Raw genomic sequence first — 18,329 nt, forward strand, 5'->3', positions numbered from 1 at the left:
GTCGGGTCGCGGGGGCAGCAGCCTAAGCAGGGAAGCCCAGACTTCCCTTTCCCCAGCCACTTCGTCCAGCTCTTCCTGTGGGACCCCGAGGCATTCCCAGACCAGCCGGGAGACATAGTCTTCCCAACGTGTCCTGGGTCTTCCCCGCGGCCTCCTCCCGGTCGGACGTGACCTAAACACCTCCCTAGGGAGGCGTTCGGGTGGCATCCTGACCAGATGCCCGAACCACCTCATCTGGCTCCTCTCCATGTGGAGGAGCAGCGGCTTTACTTTGAGCTCCTCCCGGATGGCAGAGCTTCTCACCCTATCTCTAAGGGAGAGCCCCGCCACCCGGCGGAGGAAACTCATTTCGGCCGCTTGTACCCGTGATCTTGTCCTTTCGGTCATAACACAAAGCTCATGAGCATAGGTGAGGATGGGAACGTAGATCGACCGGTAAATTGAGAGCTTTGCCTTCCGGCTCAGCTCCTTCTTCACCACAACGGATCGATACAGCGTCCGCATTACTGAAGACGCCGCACCGATCCGCCTGTCGATCTCACGATCCACTCTTCCCTCACTCGTGAACAAGACTCCGAGGTACTTGAACTCCTCCACTTTGGGCAAGATCTCCTCCCCAACCCGGAGATGGCACTCCACCCTTTTCCGGGCAAGAACCATGGACTCGGACTTGGAGGTGCTGATTCTCAATCCCAGTCGCTTCACACTCAGCTGCGAACCGATCCAGTGAGAGCTGAAGATCCTGGCCAGATGAAGCCATCAGGACCACATCATCTGCAAAAAGCAGAGACCTAATCCTGCAGCCACCAAACCAGATCCCCTCAACGCCTTGACTGCGCCTAGAAATTCTGTCCATAAAAGTTATGAACAGAATCGGTGACAAAGGGCAGCCTTGGCGGAGTCCAACCCTCACTGGAAACGTGTCCGACTTACTACCGGCAATGCGGACCAAGCTCTGGCACTGATCATACAGGGAGCGGACTGCCACAATCAGACAGTCCGATACCCCATACTCTCTGAGCACTCCCCACAAGACTTCCCGAGGGACACGGTCGAATGCCTTCTCCAAGTCCACAAAACACATGTAGACTGGTTGGGCAAACTCCCATGCACCCTCCCCAGAGTATAGAGCTGTTCCACGACCAGGACGAAAACCACACTGTTCCTCCTGAATCCGAAGTTCGACTATCCGGCGTAGCCTCCTCTCCAGTACACCTGAATAGACCTTACCGGGTAGGCTGAGGAGTGTGATCCCACGATAGTTTGAACACACCCTCCGGTTCCCCTTCTTAAAGAGAGGAACCACCACCCCGGTCTGCCAATCCAGTGGTACCGCGCCCCCGATGTCCACACGATGCTGCAGAGTCTTGTCAACCAAGACAGCCCCACAGCATCCAGAGCCTGAGTGCTGCTATACAATTAAATTTAAATTAAAGAGCAATTAAGTACAGCATGATTAGAATGAGTGTGGTCATCATGAAAAATCCCAGACACTCACTCCTGCATTGTATTTACCATTAACAACACGCGTTATCATTAATTGCATGTTTGCCAGTCTGCACCCTTTAGATGCTGGCTCATTCATCCTCACCCGCTAACCCATCTATCTACAGTACCTGTTTGTGCTACCACTCCCTGGGAACACTGCACACGTTGAACTTTACACACCGGAGTAGAAACCTCGGGACCTTCTCACATTTACACCTCTCATACGCTGCAGTTTCACAGATCTAAAAGTAGCATGTCTGATATGTCAAGAGGAGAACAGATGTGTCTGTTCATGACCCAAAGTCACATGCTATGCACCGTTGCACACATGCAGAGGATATGATGGAAATTGGAATAAAAAGACAAGGGGAAATGAGATGAAAATGGTTTGAGGTGTGTTAACAAAAGGAGGGTTTCATCTTCTGGGTATCAGAGTTTCTGCACTCCTTATTTAACCCCTTAGTACGTTTCAGTGACGTGCGGTGAGGTTGATGGCTGGTGAGGCACTGACTTCATCACAGTCAGATTTACAAACATATGAACCCTAAAGAGTATCTTATTCACCATTTGATTGGCAGCAGTTAACGGGTTATGTTTAAAAGCTCATACCAGCATTCTTCCCTGCTTGGCACTCCGCATCAAGGCTTGGAATTGGGGGTTAAATCACCAAAAATTATTCCCGGGCGCGGCGCCGGCCGCTGCCCACTGCTCCCCTCACCTCCCAGGGGGTGATCAAGGGATGGGTCAAATGCAGAGGACACATTTCATTACACCTAGTGTGTGTGTGACAATCATTGGTACTTTAACTTAACTTTAACTTTACACATGCAAACTGTAGCACACAAAAAAGCACATTTAATAAAAAAAAACGTTATTATGGTCTTACCTTTACTTATAAATGAAGTCCATTCGCCACTGTTGTGCTGGATTAATGCAACCCCTGACGGGAGTGTTATATCAACTAAAGCCCTCACTTAAACTTTCCACGTGCAAGATTGAATCTATTTAAAAAAGTGTAACCGAGGGTTTATACTGTATGAAACTACAAAATAACAAACACGGAGGCTGCAGTTTACACGAGGACCACTTTATTTACCTTCTTTCAAAAACTTCCGCTCCACTCCAACATGTCATCACTTCCGCTCTTAGCGCCTTCAAAATAAGAGCTCAAGGCATATACTGTATAACAGCGCACAACAGGAACTTAACATCACAAAGAGGAAAGCCCACAAAAAATAGGTTACAAAAGTTATTTAATAAGAAGCCAAAAAGTGCAAAAACTATAATGTTTGTGTTGGAGGAGTTGTGAATTAGGTACACCTGCAGTCTGCAGGTGTACCTAATGTTGTGGCCCTGCAGTCATTCACAACTCCTCCAACACGAACATTATTGTTTTTGCACTTTTTGGCTTCTTTTTTAAATAGATTCAATCTTGCACGTGGAAAGTTTAAGTGTGGGCTTTAGTTGATATAACAATTCTACGGCGGGGGTGCAGGAGGCGGGATTACTGGAGCCTCAGCCAGTGCGTCTTATGCAGCCGTTTTATGATCGCTCAGCACAAGAAATAGGTTACACACATACAGTTGTTGACAAAATACACTGTACATTATATACCTCAGCTAACTAAACTATGGAAATGTATAATATAGTTCATATAGCAATACGGTCTCACTGCACAGCAGACCAGCAGTTAGCCGAGTCCGCAATCCATGGTGAGGCACAACTGAGTGACGTGCCTCAACTGGCTGCTGATCACCGCACCGTCTCTTCTCAGTATTTGAACGGCAAATGTGAAAATTCAGCGATTTTGAATAAAAATAATCGAAAACTGGTGAAGTTAAATGGAAAATAACTTTATAGTATAATCACTGGATACATATAACAATTTAATTAAAAAAAAATATTTTTACATTTTTTTTCTTTCCTCTAGTGACTGCACGTCACTGGTACGTTTGCAGTAAGAATCCTCAAATAGTAGCTTCCGCTCTACTGGATACCCTACCTTGATTTTTTGCTGGGTGCATCAGCAACTTAAACACAGACAATGAAAATTACTTTTTCTATTAGAGTTACATTTACACCTAGTGTAACAGTTTGGGTCAGTTCACATGACAACCATATGGTACGCTACACCATGAATTGCTTGTATTCCAACACTTGATTTCTTCCCGGAAGTGAAAACCAGTGGTGGTCATCCAAGCTAAGTACAGCAAGCAGCACACAAGCTATCTTGAGTACAAAAGAGGCTTAAATCTACCTGTAAAAAGCAGCTACGAGCATTCGAAAAAATCAGACTATGCAATGGAATAGAAACCTATAGTTGATCAAAAAGTAGATTTTGTTGGTCCCGTTCTTAGACATATCGAACTATTGTGCTCCAGACGCCATTCTACACAACAAAACAGGTGGAAACTTGGAAAATCATGGAGGCCTACAACTTCTTTGTGTGTGGCCGGGTCAAGGAAATTTGTATCAAGACTCTTCGGAATAAATATGCATCGTTTTTGCTCGGGTAAGGTTCTATTTCATGTTATGAATTCGCGTCTACTGATGTTTGTTGCTGTTGCACGAGCCGTTTACAGATAGCTTGTTTTTCGCTGTCTTTATCAAAATATAGCAAAAGATGTCAATATTGTGTATTTGCTGAAATATTAATTTATTATTGCTGCCTTTGGTAAAAGCTTAAAACTCTTTTAGGTTTTGCTGACATTTGCTTTCTTTTACTTAGACTTACCGAGTTGGTGCTTTTCGAAACGCTCGAAGCAAACATGTGTTTAAGAAATACAAATAATATCAGGATAGGAAGCCTTCCCGGTAAGGTCTATTCAGGTGTACTGGAGAGGAGGCTACGCCGGAAAGTCGAACCTCGGATTCAGGAGGAACAGTGTGGTTTTCGTCCTGGTCGTGGAACTGTGGACCAGCTCTATACTCTCGGCAGGGTCCTTGAGGGTGCATGGGAGTTTGCCCAACCAGTCTACATGTGCTTTGTGGACTTGGAGAAGGCATTCGACCGTGTCCCTCGGGAGGTCTTGTGGGGAGTGCTCAGAGAGTATGGGGTATCGGACTGTCTGATTGTGGCAGTCCGCTCCCTGTATGCTCAGTGCCAGAGCTTGGTCCGCATTGCCGGCAGTAAGTCGGACACGTTTCCAGTGAGGGTTGGACTCCGCCAAGGCTGCCCTTTGTCACCGATTCTGTTCATAACTTTTATGGACAGAATTTCTAGGCGCAGTCAAGGCGTTGAGGGGATCCGGTTTGGTGGCTGCAGGATTAGGTCTCTGCTTTTTGCAGATGATGTGGTCCTGATGGCTTCATCTGGCCAGGATCTTCAGCTCTCACTGGATCGGTTCGCAGCCGAGTGTGAAGCGACTGGGATGAGAATCAGCACCTCCAAGTCCGAGTCCATGGTTCTCGCCCGGAAAAGGGTGGAGTGCCATCTCCAGGTTGGGGAGGAGACCCTGCCCCAAGTGGAGGAGTTCAAGTACCTAGGAGTCTTGTTCACGAGTGAGGGAAAAGTGGATCGTGAGATCGACAGGCGGATCGGTGCGGCATCTTCAGTAATGCGGACGCTGTATCGATCCTTTGTGGTGAAGAAGGAGCTGAGCCGGAAGGCAAAGCTCTCAATTTACCGGTCGATCTACGTTCCCATCCTCACCTATGGTCATGAGCTTTGGGTTATGACCGAAAGGACAAGATCACGGGTACAGGCGGCCGAAATGAGTTTCCTCCGCCGGGTGGCGGGGCTCTCCCTTAGAGATAGGGTGAGAAGCTCTGCCATCCGGGGGGAGCTCAAAGTAAAGCCACTGCTCCTCCACATCAAGAGGAGCCAGATGAGGTGGTTCGGGCATCTGGTCAGGATGCCACCCGAACGCCTCCCTCGGGAGGTGTTTAGGGCACGTCCAACCGGTAGGAGGCCACGGGGAAGACCCAGGACACGTTGGGAAGACTATGTCTCCCGGCTGGCCTGGGAACGCCTCGGGATCCCCCGGGAGGAGCTGGACGAAGTGGCTGGGGAGAGGAAAGTCTGGGCTTCCCTGCTTAAGCTGCTGCCCCCGCGACCCGACCTCGGATAAGCGGAAGAAGATGGATGGATGGATGGATCAGGATATTGCTTTAATGGGACTTAACAAACGTTAAAAGTATATCAAACAAACCTTCAATGGAGTGATTCCTGCAAACTCATGCGTTCTTTGACTCTGCTCCCTTGGACTGGAGTGTGTGCTGCAGGCTTTTCTTGTCGTTTCGTAAAATCTTGCACTCGTCCTCCCTTTTTAATTACAATGTCGAAGAACTCTAATAAAATGTTTACCCGAAAACATCACAAGCATAGGGCATTGTTTTCTTGGAGAAAGGCTAAATGCCGCCAAGTACCCATTGAAAACAGAGCTAGCTTGACTACCACGCGTGACGTTAGTAACATCCCAGCAATTGATTGGGGAGTTTCTACTGAGGATTTGTTGCTGATGGGAGGTCAGCATTGCAGAAGGCTGCACTAGCACCGTAAGCATTGCCATCACTGTACCCTACCTGGTTCAGTCCCTAATTTTTCTGTTCCACACGGGACTTGAAAGACGAACGTTCCAGCTACCGAGCTAAAAGCCCACTTGGTGATGAGGTTTACTAACATTGACACATCCGCGTCACGGCACCAATTTTAACGGGTGTTATTTTCCTCTGCGTTGTGTGATGAGTTTTTAAAAACCACAACCGCACCAGGGTTGCTACAATATTAACAGGAAATACAAATTCTTGTCAATATTTTCGCCATATGTCGAGCCCCTCTAACATAGAGATCATGGACAAAAAGGCGGTACATACGATACCACAAGTAATTTAAGATAACATACCTGACAATATTAACAGGAAATACAAATTCTTGTCAATATTTTTGCCAAATTTCGAGCCTCTCTAACATAGAGATCATGGACAAAAAGGCGTTCCATACGATACCACAAGGGATTTAAGATAACAGGAAATACAAATGTTTGTCAATAATTTTGCCAAATGTTGAACTCTTACACAAAATACAGTGATACAGAACAAGAACAAATAATGAAATAAAGGAAACAATAATAACACGTTTCTGCCATCACACGGATGCTTAGAGATTATTGACAAAAAGGGAAATATAAAGGTGTGACCAACACATGGGTTGTTTCCGTGTTTCGATCGGATTTTGATATTGAATATTGGTCTGATTTCCATCCATCCATCCATCTTCTTCCGCTTATCCGAGGTCGGGTCGCGGGGGCAGCAGCCTAAGCACGGAAGCCCAGACTTCCCTCTCCCCAGCCACTTCGTCCAGCTCTTCCTGTGGGACCCCGAGGCGTTCCCAGGCCAGCCGGGAGACATAGTCTTCCCAACGTGTCCTGGGTCTTCCCCGCGGCCTCCTACCGGTCGGACGTGCCCTAAACACCTCCCTAGGGAGGCGTTCGGGTGGCATCCTGACCAGATGCCCGAACCACCTCATCTGGCTCCTCTCGATGTGGAGGAGCAGCGGCTTTACTTTGAGCTCCCCCCGATTGACAGAGCTTCTCACCCTATCTCTAAGGGAGAGACCCGCCACCCGGCGGAGGAAACTCATTTGGGCCGCTTGTACCCTTGATCTTGTCCTTTCGGTCATAACCCAAAGCTCATGACCATAGGTGAGGACGGGAACGTAGATCGACCGGTAAATTGAGAGCTTTGCCTTCCGGCTCAGCTCCTTCTTCACCACAACGGATCGATACAGCGTCCGCATTACTGAAGACGCCGCACCGATCCGCCTGTCGATCTCACGATCCACTCTTCCCTCACTCGTGAACAAGACTCCGAGGTACTTGAACTCCTCCACTTGGGGCAAGATCACCTCCCCAACCCGGAGATGGCACTCCACCCTTTTCCGGGCGAGAACCATGGACTCGGACTTGGAGGTGCTGATTCTCATCCCAGTCGCTTCACACTCGGCTGCGAACCGATCCAGCGAGACCTGAAGATCCTAGCCAGATGAAGCCATCAGGACCACATCATCTGCAAAAAGCAGAGACCTAATCCTGCAGCCACCAAACCAGATCCCCTCAACGCCTTGACTGCGCCTAGAAATTCTGTCCATAAAAGTTATGAACAGAATGGGTGACAAAGGGCAGCCTTGGCGGAGTCCAACCCTCACTGGAAACGTGTCCGACTTACTGCCGGCAATGCGGACCAAGCTCTGGCACTGATCATACAGGGAGCGGACTGCCACAATCAGACAGTCCGATACCCCATACTCCCTGAGCACTCCCCACAGGACTTCCCGAGAGACACGGTCGAATGCCTTCTCCAAGTCCACAAAACACATGTAGACTGGTTGGGCAAACTCCCATGCACCCTCAAGGACCCTGCCGAGAGTATAGAGCTGGTCCACAGTTCCACGACCAGGACGAAAACCACACTGTTCCTCCTGAATCCGAGGTTCGACTATCCGGCGTAGCCTCTTCTCCAGTACACCCGAATAGACCTTACCGGGAAGGCTGAGGAGTGTGATCCCACGATAGTTAGAACACACCCTCCGGTTCCCCTTCTTAAAGAGAGGAACCACCACCCCGGTCTGCCAATCCAGAGGTACCGCCCCCGATGTCCACGCGATGCTGCAGAGTCTTGTCAACCAAGACAGCCCCACAGCATCCAGAGCCTTAAGGAACTCCGGGCGGATCTCATCCACCCCCGGGGCCTTGCCACCGAGGAGCTTTTTAACAACCTCAGCAACCTCAGCCCCAGAAATAGGAGAGCCCACCACAGACTCCCCAGGCACTGCTTCCTCATAGGAAGACGTGTTGGTGGGATTGAGGAGGTCTTCGAAGTATTCCCTCCACCGATCCACAACATCCGCAGTCGAGGTCAGCAGAACACCATCCTCGCCATACACGGTGTTGGTCTGATTTCACCAAAGAAAAACATTATCAGATTGCTTCTATCTACAATCTCAGACAAAAGCGCTCCGATACAAGCAGTCCTTCAGCACTTTTACTTACAAAGCTGGACACCCAGTTAACATCTAAATGTCCTCCAATAAGCAGTCAAGTTCGGTCTTGTCTTGTACATTAGTGACATGATTTACAAAATGTTAACATGGTCATCTACAGGCTATTAACACCTAGCGGCTACACAACAGCTAAGCACTAGAGATGCGCGGTTTGCGGACACAACCGCGGAGTCCGCGGATTATCCGCGGGTAGGGCGGTTGAAATAAATAAAAAAAAGATTTTATCCGCGGGTCGGGTCAGGCGGTTGAAATAAAAAAAAATTAGATTTTAAATAGATTCAGGCGGGTGGCAGTTAAACCAATTCGGAAATATATATACATAGTTAAATGTTGTTACCCACATACGAAAAACGAGCAGGCACCTGCAGCATATGCCACAACAGAAGAAGAAAAAAAAAAAGAGATGGACACTTTTACGGAGCGGAGAAGGGACGCCTCGCCGGGGTCCGGGACCGAGGCCCCTTCCCCCGAGAGGGCCCCACCGGGAGCCGTAGCTGAGGTGATCCGCGAGAAGGGTCCGACGCACGTCCAGGGTCACCACCGCGCCCACCGCACCGACACCCCGCCTCGCCCGCCTTCGCCGCGGCCGGCGTCACGCGCAGCAGGTAAGCAGCTTACCTGCCCGCCACCCCCGTTGCCGGGGGCTCGTAACATGGGTCACTCCGCGCGCTCCGCCCGCGCAGCTTACCTGCCCGCCACCCCCGTTGCCGGGGGCGCGTAACAGGGGTCACTCCGCGCGTAGTGCGCTCACGAAGGGGGTGGGGCTCACCCTGGTGAGCCGAGTGGGCCACTTTTGGTAAGCAGAACTGGCGCTGCGGGATGAACCGAACGCCGGGTTAAGGCGCCCGATGCCGACGCTCATCAGACCCCAGAAAAGGTGTTGGTTGATATAGACAGCAGGACGGTGGCCATGGAAGTCGGAACCCGCTAAGGAGTGTGTAACAACCCACCTGCCGAATCAACTAGCCCTGAAAATGGATGGCGCTGGAGCGTCGGGCCCATACCCGGCCGTCGCCGGCAGCGAGAGCCGCGAGGGCTAGGCCGCGACGAGTAGGATGGCCTCCGCGGTGCGCGCTGAAGCCTCGGGCGCGAGCCCGGGTGGAGCCGCCGCGGGTGCGAGGGACATCGCACCTCCACGCGCTTGGAGGTGCGCTCAGCGCGGCTCCCAGATGATTGCGCACTGGTGTGCGTCTGGGCCGTGACAGCGTGGCACGCATTGAATGTCTCTGCTGCATTGGATCAGTCTCCTTTCTTTAACAGGCAAAAGCTTTATAACCTCACTAATGCCTTGCATCGTCTATATTAGATATATAACAACGGGCGGGTGCGGGCGGGTGCGGTTTTTGATTAAATGTTAGTTCGGGTGGATACGGATGGTTGACGACTTTTGTGATGCGGTTGCGGATGAAATAATTGCCTATCCGCGCATCTCTACTAAGCACACAATATCACTCAAGCTAGACATATGTCAAAAGTTTTCTCAAAGGAACAATATTGTAGTCTAAAATACATTTGTCATTACTGACAGATACAAAATCTCCAAGGCAAAAACATATACGAAAGTCCCAAGTAACAAATGTCATGAGCTTATTGTAATGAATTATTGTGACCACCAGTTGTCACCAAAAACAAACTTGAACTTAGAAAGCATAAGTCCGTTCCAGATGGTTGATAATACCGTAAGTTAGTGTTTACATACCCACCATTGTGTTTTTTTTGTATTTATTAATTTCACTTATGAAGGCTTTTCTAACAATCCACACCACAAAATGATAAAAGTATGTATGATTTGTACTGGTATGGAATTGGAACAATATCGTTATTGGCGAATACTACAGAATCCAACATCAGTCTTGTATAGGTAGTGACAAAGTTGTATTGAGACACCTCTAACACAAATAGCATAATATCATAGCAGCACAACAGAAGAATAATAATAGAAGAATAGCCTTTATTGTCTCAGTGCACAGCAACAACGAGATGGGTGGGGAGCTCCCTCCCACAGCGCAAAGAGACAAACAGTTCAAAATGTAAGCAATCAGCAGCAAATAGATGGCAGTAAGGCAGTCAAGTATGTTAAAAAAAAAAAAAAAACACAAAACTATACACAATAAAAAAAAATGTGCCCAAGAAATTACACAATAAAATCATCCATCCATCCATCCATCTTCTTCCGCTTATCCAAGGTCGGGTCGCGGGGGCAGCAGCCTAAGCAGGGAAGCCCAGACTTCCCTCTCCCCAGCCACTTCGTCCAGCTCCTCCCGGGGGATCCCGAGGCGTTCCCAGGCCAGCCGGGAAACATAGTCTTCCCAACGTGTCCTGGGTCTTCCTCGTGGCCTCCTACCGGTCGGACGTGCCCTAAACAACTCTCTAGGGAGGCGCTCGGGTGGCATCCTGACCAGATGCCCGAACCACCTCATCTGGCTCCTCTCCATGTGGAGGAGCAGCGGCTTTACTTTGAGCTCCCCCCGGATGACAGAGCTTCTCACCCTATCTCTAAGGGAGAGCCCCGCCACCCGGCGGAGGAAACTCATTTCGGCCGCTTGTACCCGTGATCTTGTCCTTTCGGTCATAACCCAAAGCTCATGACCATAGGTGAGGATGGGAACGTAGATCGACCGGTAAATTGAGAGCTTTGCCTTCCGGCTCAGCTCCTTCTTCACCACAACGGATCGATACAGCGTCCGCATTACTGAAGACGCCGCACCGATCCGCCTGTCGATCTCACGATCCACTCTTCCCTCACTCGTGAACAAGACTTCGAGGTACTTGAACTCCTCCACTTGGGGCAAGATCTCCTCCCCAACCCGGAGATGGCACTCCACCCTTTTCCGGGCGAGAACCATGGACTCGGACTTGGAGGTGCTGATTCTCATCCCAGTCGCTTCACACTCAGCTGCGAACCGATCCAGTGAGAGCTGAAGACCCTGGCTGGATGAAGCCATCAGGACCACATCATCTGCAAAAAGCAGAGACCTAATCCTGCAGCCACCAAACCAGATCCCCTCAACGCCTTGACGGCGCCTAGAAATTCTGTCCATAAAAGTTATGAACAGAATCGGTGACAAAGGGCAGCCTTGGCGGAGTCCAACCCTCACTGGAAACGTGTCCGACTTACTGCCGGCAATGCAGACCAAGCTCTGACACTGATCATACAGGGAGCGGACCGCCACAATCAGACAGTCCGAAACCCCATATTCTCTGAGCACTCCCCAATAAAATCAATCAAAGTTTATTTATACAGCCCTTAATCACAAGTGTTTCAAAGGGCTGCACAAGCCACAACGAAAATGTGTGATTCGAAACGTAAACATCTTTAAATCCTCTTTTTTTTAACAGGACTTCAGTTTCTCTTAATTTGTAGAGTCCCCAAGAAGCACGCAAAGCTAGAGGTGTTATAAAACCCTTTTTTATAGACAAACTAAGCTGTCAGAAGAAAAACAAAAATGTAAGACTTCTCTCTGGCTCTCAATGAAGACGGACGCTTCCCTTCGCTCTCCCTTATCTTCCCTGCTCTTGCTTCTTTGTCTCATCACGTCTTGTCTTAAGTTTTACGAGCCTCTTTTTGCACTGCTCTCCAAAATCTAAACAATGGAATTGAACAATTGGCCTTTCAACAAAATTGGCAAGATCTTCTCAACAAGAAACTCTGGTTGGTAGGAACCTGTCTGTCCTGATGAAACGTTTGTTGCTGAATACACGATGGACTCTTGGGAGAAGTGGAGGGTCGTGTGCCTGGCGATTATTTCCGTCGAGGTCATCGACACCTATTCAGTTTGGATTGTGCATTGCTCTGGTGTATCGACAAATTTGGAAGATGATGGCTGCCATTTAAAGTACCCAAAAGCTGCACTAGATAATGATTGATGGGATAGACAGGGCTGTAGGAACTCAGACTCATTTTTAACTAAATCGAAAGAGAAGCTTTCCACTCTGCAAGGCAAAATTAATAAGAGGACTGGAACGGACAATTGAGTAGACAATCTATTAAAATGCATCTGCTCGCCCTAACAAAAACAATCCTTATCTATATTTCGGCTCCTTCTCACCGGCCTTGGCAAGGTTGCTGTTGATAACTCCCCCAGTAAGGACGTTGCAGTGAGATGCTCCCAACATCTCTTCCCTTTTTCGTCAAGGACACTGTTGCGTTTTGGACCAGTTGTTCCTCCCAGGGAATTCAAGTCACAATTCGCTCCCAAGCTCTTTACGACACTTAAAGCTGAGTTGAAAAACCACCAGAGACAGAATAGGTATTTTGTTGTATATTTTCAAAGCTTTGCCAATATACATTTTGAGACCAGTCTAACCCTAGAACATTCCATTGCGCCTCCCAAAATGGTCTGTCTTCCCAACGCCAAAAACCCCTCTTTCCTTCCCCCTCCCTAGCCATAATACAAGCACAACGTCTCCCTAGTCATAATACATTCCAAAGAACTCAAGGTTAACACACACAGTTTACTTGCTGACAGAGCATCAAGAGAAAAAATGGAAAACACGAGCTGTTTTCAAATATGACTAAGAAATGAAAGAAGTACAACTTAAATTCGGATATATGTAAATATCTAACTCCGACAACACCTAGAATTGTGTGGCTCTGTTAAACTAGATCTCGGACGCAACCACATGTGTTATCATGATGTCACTCTGTGGAATGAGGCACAATGTAAAATAATAAAATCCCTATTATAAAGTGTTCATTTGAATCAATATAAAAGTACAGGAGAACATTTCTTATTGCAAGGCGGAAGTAACAACTGTTGATTGATCAATACAAAACATCAGCATGTTAAGCTCCACCCCCAGTGCCACTATTTAAAGGGGAACATTATCACAATTTCAGAATTGTTCCATCCATCCATCCATCCATCCATCTTCTTCCGCTTATCCGAGGTCGGGTCGCGGGGGCAGCAGCCTAAGCAGGGAAGCCCAGACTTCCCTCTCCCCAGCCACTTCGTCCAGCTCCTCCCGGGGGATCCCGAGGCGTTCCCAGGCCAGCCGGGAGACATAGTCTTCCCAACGTGTCCTGGGTCTTCCTCGTGGCCTCCTACCGGTCGGACATGCCCTAAACACCTCCTTAGGGAGGCGCTCGGGTGGCATCCTGACCAGATGCCCGAACCACCTCATCTGGCTCCTCTCGATGTGGAGGAGCAGCGGCTTTACTTTGAGCTCCCCCCGAATGACAGAGCTTCTCACCCTATCTCTAAGGGAGAGCCCCGCCACCCGGCGGAGGAAACTCATTTCGGCCGCTTGTACCCGTGATCTTGTCCTTTCGGTCATAACCCAAAGCTCATGACCATAGGTGAGGATGGGAACGTAGATCGACCGGTAAATTGAGAGCTTTGCCTTCCGGCTCAGCTCTTTCTTCACCACAACGGATCGATACAGCGTCCGCATTACTGAAGACGCCGCACCGATCCGCCTGTCGATCTCACGATCCACTCTTCCCTCACTTGTGAACAAGACTCCGAGGTACTTGAACTCCTCCACTTGGGGCAAAATCTCCTCCCCAACCCGGAGATGGCACTCCACCCTTTTCCGGGCGAGAACCATGGACTCGGACTTGGAGGTGCTGATTCTCATTCCAGTCGCTTCACACTCAGCTGTGAACCGATCCAGTGAGAGCTGAAGATCCTGGCCAGATGAAGCCATCAGGACCAAATCATCTGCAAAAAGCAGAGACCTAATCCTGCAGCCACCAAACCGGATCCCCTCAACGCCTTGACTGCGCCTAGAAATTCTGTCCATAAAAGTTATGAACAGAATTGGTGACAAAGGGCAGCCTTGGCGGAGTCCAACCCTCACCGGAAACGTGTCCGACTTACTGCCGGCAATGCGAACCAAGCTCTGACACTGATCATACAGGGAGCGGACCGCCACAATCAGACAGTCCGAAACCCCATACTCTCTGAGCACTCCCCACAGGACTTCCCGAGGGACACGGTCGAATGCCTTCTCCAAGTCCACAAAGCACATGTAGACTGGTTGGGCAAACTCCCATGCACCCTCAAGGACCCTGCCGAGAGTATAGAGCTGGTCCACAGTTCCACGACCAGGACGAAAACCACACTGTTCCTCCTGAATCCGAGGTTCGACTATCCGGCATAGCCTCCTCTCCAGTACACCTGAATAGACCTTACCGGGAAGGCTGAGGAGTGTGATCCCACGATAGTTAGAACACACCCTCCGGTTCCCCTTTTTAAAGAGAGGAACCACCACCCCGGTCTGCCAATCCAGTGGTACTGCCCCCGATGTCCACGCGATGCTGCAGAGTCTTGTCAACCAAGACAGCCCTACAGCATCCAGAGCCTTAAGGAACTCCGGGCGGATCTCATCCACCCCCGGGGCCTTGCCACCGAGGAGCTTTTTAACTACCTCAGCAACCTCAGCCCCAGAAATAGGAGATTTCAGAATTGTTAAAACCATTAAAAATCAGTTCCCAGTGGCTTATTTTATTTTTCAAAGTTTTTTTCAAAATTTTACCCATCACGCAATATCCCTAAAAAAAGCTTCAAAGTGCCTGATTTTAACCACCCGTCCATTTTCTTGTGACGTCACATAGTGGGTTAATCCGCGGACTCCGCAGTTGTGCCCGCAAACCGCGCATCTCTACCACCCGTCCATTTTCCTGTGACGTCACATAGTGAAGCCAACACAAACAAACATGGCGGAAAGAACAGCAAGCTATAGCGACATTAGCTCGGATTCAGACTCGGATTTCAGCGGCTTAAGCGATTCAACAGATTACGAATGTATTGAAACGGATGGTTGTAGTGTGGAGGCAGGTAGCGAAAACGAAATTGAAGAAGAAACTGAAGCTATTGAGCCATATCGGTTTGAACCGTATGCAAGCGAAACCGACGAAAACGACACGACAGCCAGCGACACGGGAGAAAACGAGGACGAATTCGGCGATCGCCTTCTAACCAACGATTGGTATGTGTTTGTTTGGCATTAAAGGAAACTAACAACTATGAACTAGGTTTACAGCATATGAAATACATTTGGCAACAACATGCACTTGGAGAGTGCAGACAGCCCAATTTTCATCAATTAATATATTCTGTAGACATACCCTCATGTCAGCAGGCCAGGGAAGCTAGGGTCGATATTTTTCTCTTGATCATCTTCGGTGGCATAAGGGACGGTGTGAGCCAAGACATCCAGGGTGTTTAGCTCGCTCGTCTGCGGGAACAAACTGCCGCTATTGCTTGCCGTGCTACCGAGGTCCTTTGTCCCTGAATTGCTCACACACTCCGGCAGATTCAATGGGGGTCTGGCGGCAGATTTCTTTGACTTTATGGTTGGAAATGCATCTGCTTTGAGTGTCGCAGGATATCCACACATTCTTGCCATCTCTGTCGTAGCATAGCTTTCTTCGGTAAAGTGTGCGGAACAAACGTCCAATTTCTTGCCACTTTCGCATCTTTGGGCCACTGGTGCAACTTGAATCTGTCCCTGTTCGTGTTGTTACACCCTCCGACAACACACCGACGAGGCATGATGTCTCCAAGGTACGGAAAACAGTCGAAAAAAACGGAAAATAACAGAGCTGATTTGACTCGGTGTTTGAGAAAATGGCGGATTGCTTCCCGATGTGACGTCACAAGTCCGAGAGCGAATATTAGAAAGGTGTTTAATTCGCCAAAATTCACCCATTTAGAGTTCGGAAATCGGTTAAAAAAATATATGGTCTTTTTTTCTGCAACATCAAGGTATATATTGACGCTTACATAGGTCTGGTGATAATGTTCCCCTTTAAGGAAATCCCACTAATTGTATAAACATCTCTTATTTGAAGCATAAACAAACACAAATGTCAGCTAAGGTATACAGCAGTGACAAATACGCTGTACGTCCAATTATGCAAATCTGTAACAACACAGTTCTGGTTTCATCAAATCACATGAATCATTCCTCATCACGGGACTGTGCTTGTTTTTCCATCTGACTCACAGGACTATTATTACCATAATTATTTCTGATGTCTTCATTGGGACTTCATCTGTCTCCTGTTTTGCCATCAAGAAAGCTTAGTTTCTTTGATAGGACACACGGCTTATTATCATCACAACATGTTTAATTAGCCTCATCTAGTTTAACTGTGACGTCTTTCTGATGGGGTGAATCGCTTTTTGATCTCTGATTTCTTCAATGGATAGGTTGAATGAATGTCTGGGCAGCCAATTTTGAAGGTATTACATTTTATCAGTGCCTATCTTGGAATCACCTCTGTGGGTATCCAAACATTTACCCATTTTATTTACCGCGTGTCCTCATTTGGGTCACGGGTAAAATGGTGTCTATCCCAGCCAACTATGGGCGATGGCTGGGTACGACCAGGACTGTGAAGCATGGTGAGGGTAATATCATGACCTGGGGCTGCACAAGTGCTACTGCCACTGGGGTAGCTGCGGTTGATAAAATTATAAATTAATTCTAACCTGTACTTCATACTTGCCAACCCTCCCGGATTTTCCGGGAGACTCCCGAAATTCAGCGCCTCTCCCGAAAACCTCCCGGGACAAATTTTCTCCCGAAAATCTCCCGAAATTCAGGCGGACTCAGGTCCTCCACAATATAAAAAAGCGTACCTGCCCAATCACGTTATAACTATAGAATGATGGAGGGCGAGTTCTTGGGTTCTTATGTGGGTTTATTGTTAGGCAGTTTCATTAACGTCCTCCCAGCGTGGCAACAACACACAACAACAGCAGTCACTTTTTTGTATACCGTAAAGCAGTTCGTCTGCCGTAAACAGCAATGTTGTGACACTCTTAAACAGGACAATACTGCCATCTAGTGCATTTGCTGAAAGCACTTTTGTGCGTGCCACACAGCAATGTATCATCAGAGAGGGTGTTCAGCATGGTTCGAAAAATAATGACAGAGAATAGAACAAGGATGGACAATTCAACCCTTAACTCAACAATGAGTAGATGAGTGTTATGTGTGTGCATATGTAATGAACACTGAAATTCAAGTATTTATTTTATATATATATATATATATATATATATATATATATATATATATATATATATATATATATATATATATATATATATATATATACATATATAATAAATAAATATATATATATATATATATATATATATATATATATATATATATATATATATATATAGCTAGATATCACTGAACGTCAAGTATTTCTTATATATATATATATATATATATATATATATATATATATATATATATCAATCAATCAATCAATCAATCAATCAATCTTTATTTATATAGCCCTAAATCACAAGTGTCTCAAAGGGCTGCACAAGCCACAACGACATCCTCTGTACAAAGCCCACATATATATATATGTGTGGGGAAAAAAATCACAAGACTACTTCATCTCTACAGGCCTGTTTCATGAGGGGGTTCCCTCAATCATCAGGAGATTTTAATGGGAGCATTCGCATACCATGGTTTATATAGGGCACAGAGTGGGTGGGTACAGGCTGGCGTAGGGGCGTGGTGATTGGCTCATGTGTTACCTAGGAGGTGTTTCCGTCTGTGGCGGCATGCTGATACAATTTCGCTGCGCTTGTTGAGGGATGACAGGTCTGGACGGTATATGATAAACAGTTTCTCTTTCAAGCATAGGTTGCATCTTTTATTACCACTATTGTAAGGTGTGCTGGATGCAAGAATTTGCCATGTTATTGAATATTCAACATTATTGTCTTTGAGGTCCCAAATGTGTTTGCTGAGTTCTGTGGTATTCCGCAGGTTTTGGTTCCTGAAAGAAGCCTTGTGATTGTTCCATCTGGTTTTAAACTCTCCCTCGGTTAATCCTACATATGTGTCGGATGTGTTAATG

The 18,329-nt window shown here is 47.7% G+C and overlaps 1 protein-coding gene across 5 annotated transcripts in view; it reads left to right on the top strand.

Annotated features, from left to right (window-relative positions):
* nalcn (sodium leak channel, non-selective) overlaps positions 1-18,329 on the top strand; it is a 333,104-nt gene that overhangs the window by 37,771 nt on the left and 277,004 nt on the right. The gene's annotated exons all lie outside the window — the stretch shown is intronic.

This window comes from Nerophis lumbriciformis, linkage group LG13 (genome assembly GCF_033978685.3).
Source record: "Nerophis lumbriciformis linkage group LG13, RoL_Nlum_v2.1, whole genome shotgun sequence".
Classification (NCBI taxonomy): domain Eukaryota; kingdom Metazoa; phylum Chordata; class Actinopteri; order Syngnathiformes; family Syngnathidae; genus Nerophis; species Nerophis lumbriciformis.